The sequence below is a fragment of the Myotis daubentonii genome, chromosome 10 (assembly GCF_963259705.1).
Source record: "Myotis daubentonii chromosome 10, mMyoDau2.1, whole genome shotgun sequence".
NCBI lineage: Eukaryota > Metazoa > Chordata > Mammalia > Chiroptera > Vespertilionidae > Myotis > Myotis daubentonii.
Genome location: NC_081849.1, coordinates 37496614 through 37511726, shown reverse-complemented (window position 1 = coordinate 37511726; position 15113 = coordinate 37496614). Strand labels below are relative to the sequence as shown.

At 38.7% G+C, this 15113-nt stretch overlaps 1 protein-coding gene across 1 annotated transcript in view; it reads right to left on the bottom strand.

The window, feature by feature from the left end:
* The window catches only part of CNTNAP2 (contactin associated protein 2), a 1845032-nt gene that overhangs the window by 667366 nt on the left and 1162553 nt on the right, over nt 1-15113 (bottom strand). The window lies entirely within an intron of this gene.

Sequence of the window (15113 nt, the reverse complement as noted above, 5' to 3'; positions counted from 1 at the left end):
TTCGTTGCAAGTGCTTTAATTACATCAAATCTTGTTGGTGTAGAAAGCTGCCATCGATTTAATTGAATTACAGGTCCTTTTTGTTCTCATGCTCCTGACACATTTTCTCTTCTTGGAGATGGCAACTGTTTTCCAAAGTACAAAATGGACATTTACATGTCACCTCTGTAGTCATAACTTACAAAATATTATTGCAAAAACTTTTTTGATACCTCTGAAGAATTTGAAAGATTGCTGTACAAAATTAAAAATTCTAATAAAAGTCCACATCTCTGAAATGCAAGTCCTGAAGTCTTTAGGTACCATGCACTTGAACTCCCACTCCCAACATCTGCCTTTTGTTCAATTATGGAGTAGGAGATCTGCCCCTGGGACTTCCTTTCCTTCCTTCCTCCTTCACCTTCTCCGTGCCTCCCTTTGGCTCTCCATGGTTTCCTCTCTGCAAAGATGTTAGATCTCCAATTCTGCCTCATTTCAACAACAACACACTAGACTCGAACAATTCTAAAATGTTTTTATTTGCTTAGTCCTTAATTTCTCCTGCAAATAGTTACTAAGTCCCTATGATGCATTGAGCAGTGGATTAGACTGCACAGATACAGCTGTGAACAACACAGATAAAGGGCTTTTGGAGTAGGATTTGCTCTCTGTGTGGGTATTGCTTATGCAAAAAGTGCTATTGGAAGAGGATGTGGCTAGAAAGTTAAGCAGAGCCCATCCAACTTTTATCCCACATAATGATTAATTCGTCCACTTTCAATCTCCCAAGTGTCTTATTTGGATAATACATTATGGTTGTTCTAATTTTGAATACCATACCAAGTGAAAGGCAGTGAGGAAGTATTTTCGAACTTGAAGCAGGAAGAGGTCACAATTAGATGTAGGTTTTGGAAAGAAAGCTCCTAGTAGTTAAATTAGATTCCAGGGAAGTGATTCAGAAGGTCAGGAGAGCATTTAGGCTGTTACTGCCATAGGCCAGTTGAAAGATAACTAGCTCTATCCTATATAATAAAAGGCTAATATGCAAATCAACCAAACATTAGAACAACGGGTCGCTATGACATGCACTGATCACCAGGGGGCAGACGCTCAATGCAGGAGCTGCCCCCTGGTGGTCAGTGCTCTCCCACTTCCATGGCAGTGCTAGGGATGTCCGACTGATGACTTAGGCCCGCTCTTCCTGGGGAGCGGGCCTAAGTCGTCAGTCGGACACACTCCAAGGGATCCTGGACTGCGAGAGGGTGCAGGCCAAGCTGAGGGAACCCCCTCCCCCCCCCCCCCGCCTGAGTGCATGAATCTCATGCACTGGGCCTTTAATATGAGAATATAAGCACAGAGTAGACATGACTGATTCACATGTTTGTAATAGCAATAGGACACGGAGACCAGGTGGATGTATATAGGAAGATAGTTCAGAATGCCCTAAACCCACAACCTCTGAAAATAAACTAATTAATTATTCATCTTTGAGAACCTCTCTCCAGATCATTACAATTTCTCAGTATAGCTCAAAGTCATCCACAATGTCAAGTTCAAATTCTAAAGTCCCTTCAGCCAAACTGCCATTAAAACCTTTCACCTTTCTTCTCTAATATTTAATAATTAGGTTTTCTCTTGCCAACACCCCAGTCATTTTCCTTAGTACCTGATATCTGGTTTATAGCGATCACCCTTTTAATTCACCATCTCACCCAAATATCTCTTCACTTCCCACCAAATTATGCTTTATTATCCAATGTTATTCTAGTCCTAAAACATTACCTCCATAACGTTCAAAGAATGTGTAATGGTTCTTCAGTATCTATGATATTATATCTCAGATCAGCCTCTATGCATGTAAGACTTTCCATAATCCAATCAATCTTTCCTGGTATTAGCAACTTGCCAATGTAAACCTTGTACTCTGGTCAGGCGAATTTGACATAGGAGATTGCTCACCCATCCTGGGCTTGCCTTCATCTGCAATATATATACTACAAGCCTCTTTCTCAATCTATAAGCTTTCTTAATCAGTGTTAACTACTGAGGCAGTTGTGATAAGAGGCAGGGCTCAGAGGTCAAACAGACTTGGGCTGAAATTCTGATTCCATGAAGTGCTATGTGGCAATGTGTCACGACTTTATTTAGCCTTGCATGGAAAATGGATATACTTAAGGGTGGTTTGAGAATTGGAGGAAGTAACCAACAGCATTTGCTTAATATTATGTCTGGCCATAGTAAGTATTTAATAGGTGGAATTTTTATGATCAATATGATAATTATTAATTCGGTCCCACTCACATTCCTCCTTTCTGAAGGAGACCCCCCGCAGGCAATATGTCTATTTTTCTATACAGTTAAAGCCATCCATTGCTCACTTCATGTACTGTAATACTTAATTATGATAAACTAGGGCTTGATTAATTGTTGATTGAATTTCATATACAAACATTTTATTTCCTTAACAAGACTGTGAATTATCTTGAAGAGATGCTAAGTTGGCTCACCATAAAAAGCATATGCCCATGTATGAAAGCACCATGTATGAGAAGCATCAGTCACATCTGCATTTCTACGTAAGCATGTTAGCATTTTAAAGAGGGCCACACATCTCAACCCAGGTAACTAAGAGTAGATGATGAAGGCAGTGGCTGTGGGGCATTTGGGAAGCAAAACCTCTTCTTTTTCCTTCAAACTATGCTGATTATTCTGCTTGTCCTTAACTTAGGACAGGCCTATGAGCTGTTTTTGCCTCATCAACACAAATGGAAAACCCAATATCTTAGTCAGACTTTATCATGTGTGAAAAATCACCTGCGGAGTTTATTAAAACAGGGGTTCTGCCTCAACCAGGGGATTCTGACTCAGTAGAGAATCTGCAGTTCTAACAAGCTTCCAAGTGATTGCTGGTGCTGCTGGTCTGAGCTCATTTTGAAAAGCACGACTCTCATCCTGAAAAAGTGAACTCTAGCCCTGGTCCGTGTGCCTCAGTTGGTCAAGTGTCTTCCCATGCACCAAGAGGTCACTGGTTTGATTCCTGGTCAGGGTATATGACCGGGTTTCTGGCTCGATCACCAGTAGCGGGTATGCAGGAGACAGCTGATCAATATTTTTCTCTCTCCCTCTCTTTCCCTCTCTCTCTAAAATCAATTTAATAAAAGAACTCTATAAAAGTGGATAAATTCTTAAGTTACATTTAAATATAAACAGAAAAAATAAGTCAGTAAAAGGTGATGCAGTAAAATTTTAAATAAAATAAAGCTAGAATGCCACATCACTTCACTCAAGATAATAAAAATGGAATGTGATACCAAACTCTAAATTAAAATACAATGTCAAAAGAACTATACTTGGAGGAATTCACAGAAAAATATTTAGAAAGAAATACACCAAAACATTAATAGTGATTATATTAATAAAGAAAACACACACACACAAAAACAGTGGTTATCTTCTGAGTAGTAAGATTATGGATGATTGCGTTAGCTGGTTTGGCTCAGTGGAAAGAGTGTCGACCTGCGGACTGAAGGGTCCCAGGTTCCATTCCGGTCAAGGGCATGTACCTTGGTTGCAGGCACATTCCCAGTAGGGGGTGTGCAGGAGGCAGCTGATTGATGTTTCTCTCTCATTGATGTTTCTAACTCTATCCCTCTCCCTTTCTCTCTGTAAAAAATCAATAAAATATATTTTAAAAAAGATTATGGATGATTGAAAACCTTTCACTATTTTCTGTATTTTTCATGTGGCTTTATAATGTGCATTAGTAATGTCATCATTAAAAATACTCTTGCAAAACGTGTATTAGAAAAATGGTACTGAGGTAAAATGTCAAGGGCAACTGTAATATAGCAAAATTGCATTCCTTTTATAAATGAATAAGAAATTAAGAGATTTTCGTTTAAATCTTTCTGTCATTTACTACTTGGGAAACTCCCCCTTAACTTGGTTTTCTCAACATTAAATTGAAGATAAAAATAATACCTCCTTCACCAAGTTACTGTAAAGACTGAATGAAATCACAGGATGTGTAAACTAAAATGCATTGAACATACTAACATTCCAATGCAGAGAAGGGGCTGACCACAGCATTCACCCGCATGCCTCAGCCAGGTGAGTCTGCGCAGTCCTGGCTAGGTTGCAGAGTTTTGCACATGAAGCCACAGGAGAGGACTGAGCACCATGGGCCAGGGAAGAAAGAGCAGAGAGGGGCCTGGGCCATTGTCAGTAGTAATTGAGTTTGCTAGTAGGCTGCCGAAGATCAGAAAGGAAATTGGGCTGATGGCAAAATAAATAGACTCATTAACTCCATTGATTTACAGGTGTCCCCTGCTTTTCAAAAGTTTGTTTTATGCTACTTTGCTTTTGCAATCGACCCTACATTAGTGCCTGTTTTTGCTAACTGAAGCACATACTGAAAACAGAAAATAGCATTCAGTGTTTGCTTTGCAGTGAGCCTTCATAGAGGTGGCCAGCACCCCGAGGTGCCAGAGTGGCCCCACCAAGCTCCTTTCCCGGGAACTACTCAGCATCTCAGTATGAAGCCCCATAGCTTTGAACTGTGCCTGTGAGCATCTGCACTTTATCTCCACTTATTTTGTGCATCCATTAGCAAGATGCATCCTAAGGTAATTGCTTCTTGGCTTTACGCCGTTTTGACTTCCAAAGGTTTCATAGGAATGCTCTACTTTCAGAGGGTGAGGAAAACCTGAATTGGAAAAGTAATTTTTCTCTGCCGTAATTCTTAGTCCCAAATAAAAGGCCTCATATTCTTAAGTAAATGTCAGGTATTTAGAAATATGGTAGCTGAACATATCTGATTAAATTTCAGAGCATGTAAAAATCCAATAAGCAACAAATCCTAAATACCTCATTCACTTCCATGAAACAATGAATGCTATCTCTGTAAGATCATATTAGGGGAAATGGGATATGACAAGGGACTGCTGTATTAGCTTCCTATGGTTGCTGTAACAAAACAAGCAAATGCTTGGTGGATTAAAGCAACACAATTGTATTATCCTAACAGTTCTGGAGATCAGAGCTTGAGATGGGTTTCACTGGGCTACATTCAAGTTTCGGGTAGGGCGTATTCCTTTGAAAACCTCTAGGGGAGAATCCAGTGTTTTGTCTTTTCCAGCTTGTAGAATGCACCTGCATTCCTTGGCTCACTATCCTATTTCTCCATCTTTGAAGCCAATGGTGACTGATGGAGTCTTCCTCACACTCCATCACTCTGATTCTCCGCTTCCATTGTCACCTTTCTATTTTAAGGAGCTTTATGGTTTCATTAGGTACATCCAGATAATCCAGGATTATATCATGTGAATGTCCTTCACCATTAGTCCCTTTGCTGTGTAAGATGACATAGTTACAGTTTCATTCCATGGTTTAGGACACAGGCAGATTGTGGGAGGTGGTGGGGCATTATTCTGCCTTCACAATCGTATAAAAATAACACAATTGCTCTCTTTAAGAACACATTTTATGCCCTGGCCCATGTGGCTCAGTTGGCTGGGCATTGTCCTGTGCACCAAAAGGTTGCCAGTTGGATTTCTAATCAAGGCACAAGCCTGGGTTGCAGACTAGATCCCTGGTAGGGGGTATGCAGGAGGCAGTGGATCAATGTTATACTCTCACATTGGTGATGCTTCTCTCTCTCTAAAAATCAATAAACTATTTTTAAAATTTTTAAAAAGAACACATTTTATTAAACACTCAGTGTACTCCCAGAGTTGTTGATTAACAAGAGAATCATTCAACAGAATAACAAAGATAGAACAACAAAGTCAAACATTTGGACTGAACTTGAAAAGTCCATATGGCCTTGAAGGTGATACCTTCTCTGCCTTCCCAGTCTAGACCCATACATAGCACAAGACCTTGGCAATTGTCAACTCACAGGCAGAGAAGAGTGGAGGTTTAAAGAGTAAAGATGTACAACAGGCATAATGTGCTGGGAAATAAAAACATCAATTAAGTGTGGGGAAGCATGGGACTTGGTTGTTAAGTCTTTAAGGAGGATTCTCCAAAAGGTTGGGGGCCTCTTAGGGGGACGTTGCTGAAGGCAGCAGCTCCTACCTTGACTTTTCCAACCAAGTCCAAGCCCCTGGGGTGTTTTACTGGAATCTCTATGTTTGGTCTTTAAACCTGACTTTGTAGAAGCATGTGCTTTCTCAAGGATGCTTACCCTGCTGATTGTACCTAGAACAGTGGTTCTCAACCTTGGCTGAACATTAGAATCACCTGGGAATCTTTTTAAAATCCTGATTTCTGGGCCTCATCTCCAGAAATTCTGTTTCTTTGTTATGGGGTGGGGCCACAACATTAGTAAAAAAGAAACAATTTCCAGAGGATGAGGCCCAGAAATCAGGATTTTAAAAAGATTCCCAGGTGATTCTAATGTTCAGCCAAGGTTGAGAACCACTGATCTAGAGGTTAATTTTAGTTCAAGCTGTTGTTACAATAAAAGCCTAAGGAGGCAGGCTTCGGGACTGTTTTGGTGCCTCCTGCCAAGCAGTCCCTTAGCCTTCTCTTTCACAGAAATGTGTATCAGAGTAATCCATTCATCTGTTGCTCAGGGCCTGCTGGTCAGTCCAGGCAATTAAGAAATGGCTAGAGTAAGGGCAGAATATAAAGGAGGAAAAACTCCCAGGGAGAAGGAGAATGCCGAAGAGTCTGAATTGCTGCAGGGAGTGAACTGGCAATGCTTTTAGGGAGCAGATTTGGGAGACTTTTTAAACAGTTCAAGGTGGGGGTATTTGTAGAAACCAGACTATAAGGAAAGGAACATGTTGGTGTAATAAAGTAGGGACCATGTTATTATAGGAGTTTGAAGCATGAAGGGGAAAAAGAATAGGATAAAAATTGATAGATGTTGTTAACTTCAAAAGAGGAAGTTGTTTTTTTGGAATGTATAAGACAGATTCATGTTATCTTTTAAATACGATTATTTATGATTATAAAAAGAATTTGCACTCTTTGGATGAATTTTGAACAGTAGCAAATAATAAAAAAAAGGAAATAACTTATTCTTCTGCCTCCAGTTTCAAGCTTGGGGAGCTTGCATTTCTTTCTCTTTTTGAATGCTAGGTCCATCCCTTCCTTCTTTCTAGCCCCCCTTCTTTCTAGGGATATGACAGTTAATAGGACTAGCAGAGTACAGAATGAAGAAGGGCCACATTTTATTAGTGATTGCCAGGGATTCCATAGTCCCTTCACTCTCTGCTTCATGAAATAAGGTCTAAATTCTGACAGTCAATTTCAGATTCTTGAGAATCTAAAACCAACACTTTTGCTTATTAATGAACCTTCACCAGCACTGGCTAGACTGATTTCAAACAAAACAAAAAGGATAAAGTAGTTTCTTACTAGATTAGCAAAAAAGAAAGACTGCCATTGTTGTTTTACCTTTACTTTTTTATTAATAGTTGGACAATTTATTTTCAAATATACATTAGAGGTATTTTTTCCTTTTTGAGGTATATAATTATGACTTGTGCCCATTGATGTTTTGTCAGCATTTTTTCTATTCACTTAAGTTATTTTATAATACAAATCAAAATAAATCTGGGTTCTATCACATTTTTCCTTGGTGTTTTCTGTGGTTTTTTTTTTCTTTTTTTCTTTATAACCTTAAGTAAGCCATTTTGCATATATAAATATCTTATTTTGTGTTATCAAATCTATTATGATTTTCCATTTAAAATTTGCTTTCACATTTTTAAGTGTATAATTGGACAATAAAGGCTTTGCTGACCATCCTAAGGAGTTTGTTTTACTCTGTAACCACAGAATAGAGAGTATAAAATAAGGTGGTAACATTATTAATTTTATGTTTAAGAAATGCCTCTTGGAAGCTGTGTAAATAATAGGTTATAAAATATAAATATTAATTAGAAGACTATGGTAAGGGGCTATGAAGGATATGATTAAAATATAACATACTATTAAGAAATAAAAGCAGGCCTCCAAGAATGGGGCAGAAAGCACAGATATGGGATTTGGTGCCATGATTTCATTTTTCACATAAATAGTGATGATTCAGAAAAGACTTTGCTCTGGGTTGAAATGTGTTCCCCAAAAGATATTGAAGCTCTAATTCCTGGTACCTATGACTGTGACCTTATTTGAAGATGATTAAAGTAAGATGTCATTAGAGTGAGAGCTAATTCAACTTGACTAGTATTCTTGCAAAAGGGGAAATTTAGACATAGAGACAAATGTCTACAAAGGAAAGACACGGGGAAATGCCAACTGCAAACTAAGAGGTGCCCGAGGCCAGCAGAAGCTGATAGAAAATCAAGGACAGATTTTCCCTCACAGCCCTCAGGGAAAACCAACCCTGCAGATACTTTGATTTCTTACTTCTAGCCTCAGAACTTTAAGGCAATAAATCTCTGTTGTCACCCTGTTGTGGTACTTTGTATAACAGCAGCCCAAGGAAACTTACACAGACACAGAGTTTCCAACTAACTAACTGAGCCAAGCTCCCCCTGCCCCCCCTCTGAGCTTTTTCAACTTTTTGTAGGTGATGTGGAGGATGACTCCCCACCATGTTCCCCTACTTTACTTTTAAGAGAGAAACAGCTTCCTGATAAAATACCTACTTCTGGCTCATTATGTGCAAGGGCTTATGCTGGGTGCTCTGCCCAGTACAAAGTAACAGCTCTCTAGAGCTCCGCTCATGCTGGGGAGCTGAGGAAGGCTCTCCTGCTCATTGGTATACCTCATGCTTTGAGAGAGACCATCACACAGGTGGTATCCATCCTTCCTGTTATTATCTTCTAAAGTTCACAGATTGCTAGGAGTGGCCGAGGCTGAAACTTGTTAAAAAGTTAATTGTGCCCTAGCTGGTTTGGATAGAGTGTTGGCCTGCAGACCGAAGGAGGCCTGCAGACTGAAGGATTCTGGGTTTGATTCTGGTCAATTATTTATTTCTTAATTATTGTATTACTTATTATTATTATTGACATCATCATCATTAATCTACTTAGGCCCACCCGTATATTTCTCATTTGAAACTATGAAATTTACTTTCTCATCTGAATCAGCCTCAGGAGCATTTGGTTGGAGAAACTAGTTTTCTCAGCATCTCATTATTAAGGTTAACTATTGAGTGACAGCCCAGCTGGAAGTTCAGAGAGGTGGGAATGGCCTTGAGACCTCCCATTGTAAAAGCCCCCTATTCCGGGACCGTACAATTATTTTTAATTAGGACATGTGTAAGCTTCATAATAACTAAGTCCTCATTAACACTTGAATATTAACCTCATATGTTTTCTGTTTCTTTGGATAACTTTAAAGCTTGAATAAATACCCTGACCACATTATTTCCCCAAGGAACTATTGTCTCATTATCGACACACAGAAAATGATGGTGGTGGGGTGTGGATTTAAACAAAGATATTCTGCATGCTAATATTATGTCATGATCTTTCCATGAATATAATTTCTGTATGAGATGTTCTTTTTTTTATCATCCTCTAATGCAGCGGTTCTCAACCTGTGGGTCGTGACCCCTTTGGCGGTCGAACGACCCTTTCACAGGGGTCGCCTAAGACCATCCTGCATATCAGATATTTACATGATTATTCATAACAGCAGCAACATTACAGTTATGAAGTAGCAACGAAAATAATTTTATGGTTGGGTCACAACATGAGGAACTGTATTTAAAGGGCCAGAAGGTTGAGAACCACTGCTCTAATGGGTTCATTTACTTGTTCAAGTCTCAAGGGAAACAGGTAATTTGGGGGGAAAAAGTTTTGATTTTTTTTATTAAAAAACAACAACACAACAGCTCACAGTTCTCTTGCATGACTAATCAGTCCATTAAACAATTTTTTTGAAATCAGAGTAAAACCTATATTTATTACTTCATTTCTACACTCTCTCTTCCCATTCCCATCCCAATTCTGCCTTTGGTTTGATCCTCCCTGAGTTCCCCCAGTCTTTACATTGATTCCAAGTTTCTACTTCAAAGAAAACAATAATCCAGACTTTCACAATGATGGTCAGAAAACTACAATTTTGTGACTTTATATTATCATGACTGCCATATTCCTTCATGATGTCAATATCTATTCCTGATATACTTTGATCTTCACTTTACAGAACATCAAATTATCCTGTTTTTCATGACTCAATCTGGACAAGATCTACCTGTATTATCTTCATTATTACTTTCAAGTTATAGAAGACCATGAGGAGGTAAAAAATAAAAATTCTGTAAAAACATATGGGCATCCTACAAACACATGCTTCCCTATTTTCATAGGGCTTCACAATGGAGCTTGGCAATCCTATTTATGACTCAGGTCCTATAAGAGTTGCCTATTATCTCTTGCTCCATCTACTTAATCCCCAATTTTTATCTCTAACATTCTCACTCTCATTTTCACTGTGTTTCCATAATGAGAATAAGAACATTGACTCAAGATGTGTCAGTGACTATATTCCTCTCTCTCAGTATGATTCTGCATGAAACAGGTCCTTCTTCCTTTTCTACTGCAATTTAATTAACTTATTGATATCTACTAATGTGATAATAGATTTATTGCTATACTTTGTACTAGAAATTTAAAAAAAAGTGAGCAGAATATGTTATCTAATATATGGGGCAGACATGTTGAGAGATAAAATAATGTACATTTTGCTAAGTGTACTATAAAGAAAATGCCATGAGACTTTTAATAAGAGATTGGTTAAGTTGGTTTTGGACAATCTGGAAGTCTGCATTTGTGAATTCACTTTAAGCTGAGTTTTAAAGGATGAACAAGAGTTTGCCAGAAGGAGGACAGCAGGACCCCTCCTTATTGCTCCTTCCCAATGCTTTTACTCCATGCCAGTCCTCTGATAATTTAAGATAATTATTTTCTTGATTTTCCTTCTGTCTTTTTTTCATTGGCTCCATCTTTTCTGTTCATCTGTGCTTGAGTTCCTCTATTTTGGGTGGTGAGAAGAAGAAGGGGAAGAAGAAGAAGAAGAAGAAGAAGAAGAAGAAGAAGAAGAAGAAGAAGAAGAAGAAGAAGAACAACAACAACAACAACAACAACAAGAACAACAACAACAACAACAACAACAACAACAACAACAACAACATATGCATGCTGCCCTCTAGTCCTATTCAACAAGCAACCTATGGGAACTTCTTCACCATCTACACCTTCACTTTCATGAATGCCTTGAAAATCTTCCATATTCATCTTCATAACAGTGGTACGAGGTAGGTGTTATCATCTTCAGAGGCAGATCCAGATTTTCTGGAGCCTGATGCTAATATATTTTGGAGGCTCTCTTTAAGAAAAAATATTCATATCAAATGAAAATAATGTTGGTATGTAAATGGAAAGTGGGAGTATGGTTAGAAGTTATTCATAGACCAGCAATAACTTAATATACAGAAATGATCACAGACCACATAAATAAGTCACTGAGCTCAAATGTACTGTATCCCCAACTCAATCTCTCCTCACCCAAACACCACAAAGTCTTAGGGTACTCTAAAGCAAGCTAATATGTGATGGGGGGAAATTGGAGAGAGGGCAGTCTTGGCTTATTGCAGGTATAAGATACCTTATCCTTGTACATTTTACATGAACATGTGACCATGTGAACTTACACAAGTGAGGCGCTCTGAAGCTTTAGATCTATGATTATTCCCCTGGATTATTCCCAGTTTACAAATGAAGAAAGGAAGACTCAGAAACGTTCTGTAATTTACCCAAGTCACACAGCTGGCCAGTGAGTGGACACCTAGACCCCAACAGGTGCTCTGCCTTCACAGGTGATGTTTCTTTTGCTGGCCAGGACAAGCTCCTGCTGTTCTGTCTGCTATTTGGGGCGTTATTTACTTTTGAATAGTTTAAATGTCCCACTGCACAAGTTCTTCATTTAAAAAGGAAGAAGAAAGAGAAAAAAAGTACCCATCTACTTTAAATGATGAAATGTATGGTATATGGGGAAGCACTTTTAAATGATAAATGAGAATGTAGATAATTAGACTTTCCTGTGCTGAACTGTAGCCATTGTGCCATGGAATTCTAATTAGACATCACTTCTTGGTAAGGCCATTTTCAAAATTAAGATACTTCTGGGAAAATCACTTGATAGATATTTTTCCACTCGTAGGATTCCAAGGCACATGTGGACCAGAGTCACCTGAAATTGTAAAAAGCTTTGGGAGGAGATGGTGTGATGTTGGCTCTTCGGTACAGGCACATCCATTCTTGGCTGAAACTGTATTATCCTGCCTTATTTTTCTATTACCCAATCAGTTGCTGGATCATTTCATCTAAATAGCTAGTGATTAGGTGAGATACCACATATACACCATCTAGCATCATTCCATTTATTTTCCCTTGGCAAACACCAAAAGTCCAAACTCATTTTAATCATTAAACACAATATGACAAAGACAGAAAATATTCTTCTTTAAAGTTCTATGTGGTCCAAGATCAAATAGAAATATATTGAGTGTAACCAAAGTGGTGAAAAATTCATGCTCTGCTCAGCGTACCTTACTGTGCACAATTGAAAACTGGCTGTATTGATTTCTTGCCCAATATACATACAGTGAAATCTCATTTACCCAACATCCTTTGGAAATGAACTGTTCACAGAACCATAGAATTTTAGAGATTGAGAAGAACTTGGTGTCATCTAATCTTGCTACCTCATGGTAAATAATTACAATAATTATAACCATAACAACAACAGCTATACTTGGGCTCTTACTATGCATCATATTTTTAGCTGAGTGTACTGCATGCAATGTGCCATCTGATTTTCATAGTAATCCTGTGAGGTATGTATTATTCTTTTCATTTTACAACTGAGGACACTGAGGCTCAGAGAGATCAAAATAACTACTTAGGATATAAGTCACGAAGCCAGGATTGAACATGAGCCCATGGCCTCTGTCCTTCGCCACTGTATCAACCTTGCTCTGAGAGTCAAATACGCCCAAAGCCTTCCTCACCTGAAGTCGCTCATTTATTTAGTGTCCATTACTGGACCAGAACCTGAATCTACCTGTATCGCATTACCTCTCTATCATACAAACTCCAACATAAGTGAACTGATGAGCTATTTTCCTTCCTTTAAGCTCCAAAACTCATTTTATTTTAAACATTTTTAGTGAAAATCACTGTAAAAATTATTGCATATTAAGCTTTCTGCTTCCTTAATCATACTACATTAAATATAATTGCTATTTCTTGCTGACTCAGATTTCAAAATTACCCACATCCATCACTGGATGATGCCCTGACAACATGATACTCTCACCAAATGATCCCAGGAAACTCTGTTTCATTAACTTGTTGGCTTCCCATTTTATAAACCATAATTCCTTATCGCATTATTACTTGAGATGTGCTGCTACTATTGTCTAAATTCTAACGGCACTTCTTGTTCACATAGAAATAAAATTACTCTTACTGTGTCATGAGTTTGGAAGCAAGGCAGGTAGACCTGTTTATGGCAGATGTTTGCAAAACAAAACAAAGCTGACCTCTAGGTTAGTGTCATCTTCCCTTATGAGATATTTTTGCTTTCTGAAGGGTAAGCTGGAGGTAACCAGGACAGGACAGAGAAAGGGCTGCAAGAGCAAAAATAGGATGTGCAAAGGCTCAAGGGCCAGAGTGTGATGCTGGGGGGAGGGGGTGGTAAGGGACATCCAGAGAGACTGCAATCCAGATTTCAAGACCAGCAAGTAGGAGGAGTTGAGACGAGAATCAACCATGGACCAATTTTCAAAGAACTGGTGCTTTAACTTCAAGACTTTGACTTAGCCTGAGAGTAATGCAGAGTACTGCGAGGAGTTTCAAGGCAGGATGAGATGATCAAGTAGGATTAAGAATCCCCTTTAGTGATAATATGAAGACTGGACATGAGAGCACTAACAGTGGAGCCAGGAAGAACAGTTATCAGGCCACGGCATGGTTTGTAAACAAGATCCTTTCAGTAGAAATCAGTATCCTCATTGCTGTAATAAGAAGGAAGAAATGGACAAGCCCTAGGGCCACTTCCAGCTCCAAAACTCTGTAACCCTGTCGTTTATGATTATTCCTTAAAACATGGTTGATGATATGCAAAAATTAAATAAGTAAAGGGTTTTGACTTGATCTTAATCTCTACTTGATTGCAGCTGGAAATTGATATTCTTTCTGCATTGGAGTCATAAAACAATTGTTGTTGGCTTTTAAGTCTGTTATGACATTTGATTTACTTCTCTGGTCTGTACAAATTTATGATGACAGGGGTAAAACACATCACAGGCCAGCATTCCAGAATCTCAACTCATTTGGTCATTAGTAATATTCTGAGATTATCCCAATGACTTCTCAACAGGGTGCTAGTGAATGGGCAGTGTCATTATTAATCCTGAACTCTGGGGCCAGAAGAGTTGGACTCTTAGCTGGCTTCCCTATCAAAGTGCTCTGTAAACTTGAGCAGGGCACTTACCCTGCATGGCTCAGTTCCCTCCTCTGTAGAATAGAGGTGGTAATATTGCCTCTTGTAGAATTTTGTGAGTAATGAACATTTAGAGAGTCTTGTACTTATTGAGCTCTATAAAATTATTAGCTATTATAATGTTAGTCATAATCTTCTTCAAGATCATTACTCTGGAAACAAAAATGATATGTAGCACACTAAAGATGAATAAGAACTTCACTTTTTCTTCTTTTAAGTAATTAAAAAAACATATTGGCTTATCAATTCAGATCTAATTTATAATCATTCTTCTTTTTTTAAATCCTCACCAAGAAGTGAGGACATTTTTCCATCGATTTTTACAGAGAGTGGAAGGGAGAGAGGGGGAGATAGAAGAGGGGGAGAGAGAGAGAGAGAGAGAGAGAGAGAGAGAGAGAGAGAGAGAGAGAGAGAAACATTGATGTTTTAGAGAGACACATCCATTGGTTCCCTCCCACCGAAGCTCTAACCATGGGATGGGGATTGAACCTGCAACCCAAGTATGTGCCCTTAACTGGGAATCAAACCTGCAATCCTCTGGTACAGATAGATGCCTATGCTCTAACTACTGAGCATGCTTTCCAGGGCATATGATCATTCTTAAATAGAAGGAACATCCTAGGTAACCTAAAATCAACATTAAGTCCAAAGCTGACATC